The sequence below is a fragment of the Octopus bimaculoides genome, chromosome 6, assembly GCF_046866305.1.
Source record: "Octopus bimaculoides isolate indiv1 chromosome 6, ASM4686630v1, whole genome shotgun sequence".
NCBI classification, from domain to species: Eukaryota; Metazoa; Mollusca; class Cephalopoda; order Octopoda; family Octopodidae; genus Octopus; species Octopus bimaculoides.
Genome location: NC_142933.1, coordinates 38,745,311 through 38,750,862, shown reverse-complemented (window position 1 = coordinate 38,750,862; position 5,552 = coordinate 38,745,311).

Genomic DNA, 5,552 nt, shown 5'->3' with positions numbered 1-5,552 from the left:
TCGTTCGTTCGTTCGTTATTTCGTTCGTTCGATATTTTGTTCATTTGTTCGTTCGTTCGTTCGTTATTCAGTTCGTTGTTTCGTTATTTCGTTCAGACGTTCGTTCGTTATTTCGTTCATTCGTTTGTTCCTTCGTTCGGTCGTACGTTCGTTATTTCGTTCGTTCGTTCGTTCATTATTTCGATCGTTCGTTCATTCGTTCATTGGATATTTTGTTCGTTCGATCGTTCATTCGTTCGACAGTTCCTTCGTTTTTTCATTCGTTCGTTATTTCGTTCGTTCGTTATTTCGTTCGTTCGTTATTTCGTTCGATCGTTCGTTCATTATTTCGATCGTTCGTTCATTCGTTCATTGGATATTTTGTTCGTTCATTCGTTCATTGGATATTTTGTTCGTTCGATCGTTCATTCGTTCGACAGTTCCTTCGTTTTTTCATTCGTTCGTTATTTCGTTCGTTCGTTATTTCGTTCGTTCATTCGTTATTTCGTTCGTTCTTTCGTGAATTTGTTCATTCGTTCGCTATTTCGTTCGATCGTTCGTTCGTTATTTCCTTCGTTCGTTATTTCGTTCGTTCGTTGGTTCGTTCGTTCGTTATTTCGTTCGTTCGTTCGTTATTTCGTTCTTTCGCACGTTCATTCGGTATTTCGTCCGTTCGTTCCTTCGTTATTTCGATCATTCGTTCGTTATTTCATTTGTTCGTTCGTTATTTAGTTCGTTCGTTCGTTCGTTATTTCGATTGTTCATTCTTTCATTCGTTCGTTTGATATTTCGTTCGTTCATTCGGTCCCTATTTTGTTCGTTCATTCAATCGTTCGTTATTTCGTTCGTTTGTTATTTCGTTTGTTCGTTATTTCGTTCGTTCCTACGTTTGTTCGTTATTTCATACGTTCGTTATTTCGTACGTTCAGCCCAAGAGCACCGAACGAAGTTCCGTAGCTCTTGGCTCTCGAGCGAACGTACGTACGTTCAGGCCAAGAGCAACGAACGAAGTTCCGTAGCTCTTCGCTCCGTACGAACGTACGTACGTTCAGGCCAAGAGCAACGAACGAAGTTCCGTAGTTCTTGGCTCTCGACCGAACGTACGTATGTTCAGGCCAAGAGCAACGAACGAAGTTCCGTAGCTCTTGGCTCTCGAACGAACGTACGTACGTTCAGGCCAAGAGCACCGAACGAAGTTCCGTAGCTCTTGGCACTCGAACTAACGTACGTACGTTCAGGCCAAGAGCAACGAACGAAGTTCTGTAGCGCTTGGCTCTCTAACGAACGTACGTACGTTGAAGCCAAGAGCAACGAACGAAGTTCCATAGGTCTTGGCTCTCGAACAAACGTACGTACGTTCAGGCCAAGAGCAACGAACGAAGTTCTGTAACTCTTGGCCCTCGAGCGAACGTACGTACGTTCAGGCCAAGAGCAACGAACGAAGTTCCGTAGCTCTTGGCTCTCGAGCGAACGTACGTACGTTCAGGCCAAGAGCAACGAACGAAGTTCCTTAGTTCTTGGCTCTCGACCGAACGTACGTATGTTCAGGCCAAGAGCAACGAACGAAGTTCCGTAGCTCTTGGCTCTCGAACGAACGTACGTACGTTCAGGCCAAGAGCACCGAACGAAGTTCCGTAGCTCTTGGCACTCGAACTAACGTACGTACGTTCAGGCCAAGAGCAACGAACGAAGTTCTGTAGCGCTTGGCTCTCTAACGAACGTACGTACGTTGAAGCCAAGAGCAACGAACGAAGTTCCATAGGTCTTGGCTCTCGAACAAACGTACGTACGTTCAGGCCAAGAGCAACGAACGAAGTTCTGTAACTCTTGGCCCTCGAGCGAACGTACGTACGTTCAGGCCAAGAGCAACGAACGAAGTTCCGTAGCTCTTGGCTCTCGAACGAACGTACGTACGTTCAGGCCATGAGCAACGAACGAAGTTCCGTAGCTCTTGGCTCTCGAATGAACGTACGTACGTTCAGGCCAAGAGCAACGAACGAAGTTCCTTAGTTCTTGGCTCTCGAATGAACGAACGTACGTACGTTCAGGCCAAGAGCAACGAACGAAGTTCCGTAGCTCTTGGTTCTCGTACGAACGTACGTACGCTCACGCCACGAGCAACGAACGAAGTTCCGTAGCTCTTGGCTCTCGAACGAACGTACGTACGTTCAGGCCAAGAGCACCAAACGAAGTTCCGTAGCTCTTGGCTCTCGAGCGAACGTACGTACGTTCAGGCCAAGAGCAACGAACGAAGTTCCGTAGCTCTTCGCTCCGTACGAACGTACGTACGTTCAGGCCAAGAGCAACGAACGAAGTTCCGTAGCTCTTGGTTTTCGAGCGAAAGTACATACGTTCAGGTCAAGAGCACCGAACGAAGTTCCGTAGCTCTTGGCTCTCGAGCGAACGTACGTACGTTCAGGCCAAGAGCAACGAACGAAGTTCCTTAGTTCTTGGCTCTCTAACGAACGTACGTACGTTCAGGCCAAGAGCACCGAACGAAGTTCCGTAGCTCTTGGCTCTCGAACGAACGTACGTACGTTCAGGCCAAGAGCACCGAACGAAATTCCGTAGCTCTTGGCTCTCGAACTAACGTACGTACGTTCAGGCCAAGAGCAACGAACGAAGTTCTGTAGCGCTTGGCTCTCTAACGAACGTACGTACGTTGAAGCCAAGAGCAACGATCGAAGTTCCATAGGTCTTGGCTCTCGAACGAACGTACGTACGTTCAGGCCAAGAGCAACGAACGAAGCTCTGTAGATCTTGGCTCACGAGCGAACGTACGTACGTTCAGGCCAAGAGCAACGAACGAAGTTCCGTAGCTCTTGGCTCTCGTACGAACGTACGTATGTTCAGGCCAAGAGCACCGAACGAAGTTCTGTAGCTCTTGGCTCTCGAGCGAACGTACGTACGTTCACGCCACGAGCAACGAACGAAGTTCCGTAGATCTTGGCTCTCGAACGAACGAACGTACGTACGTTCAGGCCAAGAGCAACGAACGAAGTACCGTAGCTCTTGGCTCTCGTACGAACGTACTTACGTTCACGCCACGAGCAACGAACGAAGTTCCGTAGATCTTGGCTCTCGAACGAACGTACGTACGTTCCGGCCATGAGCAACGAACGAAGTTCCGTAGCTCTTGGCTCTCGAATGAACGTACGTACGTTCAGGCCAAGAGCAACGAATGAAGTTCCTTAGTTCTTGGCTCTCGAACGAACGTACGTACGTACGTTGAGGCCAAGAGCAATGAACGAAGTTCCGTAGCTCTTGGCTCTCGAACGAACGTACCTACGTTCAGGCCAAGAGCACCATACGAAGTTCCGTAGCTCTTGGCTCTCGAGCGAACGTACGTACGTTCAGGCCAAGAGCAACGAACGAAGTTCCGTAGCTCTTCGCTCCGTACGAACGTACGTACGTTCAGGCCAAGAGCAACGAACGAAGTTCCGTAGCTCTTGGCTCTCGAGCAAACGTACGTACCTTCAGGCCAAGAGCAACGAACGAAGTTCCTTAGTTCTTGGTTCTCTAACGAACGTACGTACGTTCAGGCCAAGAGCACCGAACGAAGTTCCGTAGCTCTTGGCTCTCGAACGAACGTACGTACGTTCAGGACAAGAGCACCGAACGAAATTCCGTAGCTCTTGGCTCTCGAACTAACGTACGTACCTTCAGGCCAAGAGCAACGAACGAAGTTCTGTAGCGCTTGGCTCTCTAACGAACGTACGTACGTTGAAGCCAAGAGCAACGATCGAAGTTCCATTGGTCTTGGCTCTCGAACGAACGTACGTACGTTCAGGCCAAGAGCAACGAACGAAGTTCTGCAGATCTTGGCTCTCGAGCGAACGTACGTACATTCAGGCCAAGAGCAACGAACGAAGTTCCGTAGCTCTTGGCTCTCGTACGAACGTACGTATGTTCAGGCCAAGAGCACCAAACGAAGTTCTGTAGCTCTTGGCTCTCGAGCGAACGTACGTACGTTCACGCCACGAGCAACGAACGAAGTTCCGTAGATCTTGGCTCTCGAACGAACGAACGTACGTACGTTCAGGCCATGAGCAACGAACGAAGTTCCGTAGCTCTTGGCTCTCGAACGAACGTACTTACGTTGAGGCCAAGACCAACGAAGGAAGTTCCGTAGCTCTTGGCTCTCGAACGAACTTACGTACGTGCAGGCCAAGTGAAACGAACGAAGTTCCGTAGCTCTTGGCTCTCGAAAGAACGTACGTACGTTCAGGCCAAGAGCAACGAACGAAGTTCCGTAGCTCTTGGCTCTCGAACGAACGTACGTAGGTTCCGGCCAAGAGCAACGAACGAAGTTCCGTATCTTTTGGCTCTCGAACGAACGTACGTACGTTCAGGCCAAGAGCAACGAACGTAGTTCTGTAGCTCTTCGCTCTCGAACGAACGTACGTACGTGCAGGCCAAGTGAAACGAACGAAGTTCCGTAGCTCTTGGCTCTCGAAAGAACGTACGTGCCCGCAGGCCAAGAGCCACGAACGAAGTTCCGTAGCTGTTGGCTTTCGAATGAACGTAACTCCGTGCAGGCCAAGAGCAACGAACGAAGTTCCTTAGCTCTTGGCTCTCGAAAGAATTTACGTACGTGCAGGCCAAGAGCAACGACCGAAGTTCCGTAGCTCTTGACTCTCGAACGAACGTACGTACGTTCAGGCCAAGAGCAACGAACGAAGTACCGTAGCTCTTGGCTCTCGTACGAACGTACTTACGTTCACGCCACGAGCAACGAACGAAGTTCCGTAGATCTTGGCTCTCGAATGAACGTACGTACGTTCAGGCCAAGAGCAACGAACGAAGTTCCTTAGTTCTTGGCTCTCGAACGAACGTACGTACGTACGTCGAGGCCAAGAGCAATGAACGAAGTTCCGTAGCTCTTGGCTCTCGAACGAACGTACCTACGTTCAGGCCAAGAGCACCATACGAAGTTCCGTAGCTCTTGGCTCTCGAGCGAACGTACGTACGTTCAGGCCAAGAGCAACGAACGAAGTTCCGTAGCTCTTCGCTCCGTACGAACGTACGTACGTTCAGGCCAAGAGCAACGAACGAAGTTCCGTAGCTCTTGGCTCTCGAGCGAACGTACGTACGTTCAGGTCAAGAGCACCGAACGAAGTTCCGTAGAAAGAGAAAGAGAAAGAGTAACAGAGAGAGAGAGAGAAAGCGACAGAGGAAGAGTTCGTTCGTTCGTTATTTCGTCATTTCGTTCGTTCGATATTTGGTTCGATCGTTCGTTATTTCGTTCGTTTGTTCGTTCGTTCGTTCGTTCGTTCGTTATTTCGTTCATTTATTCATTTGCTCGTTCGTTATTTAGTTCGTTCATTCGTTCGTTATTTCGTTCGATCGTTCGTTCGTTATTTCTTTCCTTCGTTCGTTTGTTCGTTCGTTCTTTCATTCTTTCGTTATTTCTTTCGTTCGTTATTTCGTTCGTTCGTTCGCTATTTCGTTCGTTCATTCGTCCATTATATCGTTCGTTCGTTCTTTATTTCGTTCGTTCGTTCGTTCGATCGTTATTTCGTTCGATCGTTCGTTCGTTACTTCCTTCGTTCGTTATTTCGTTCGTTCGTTAT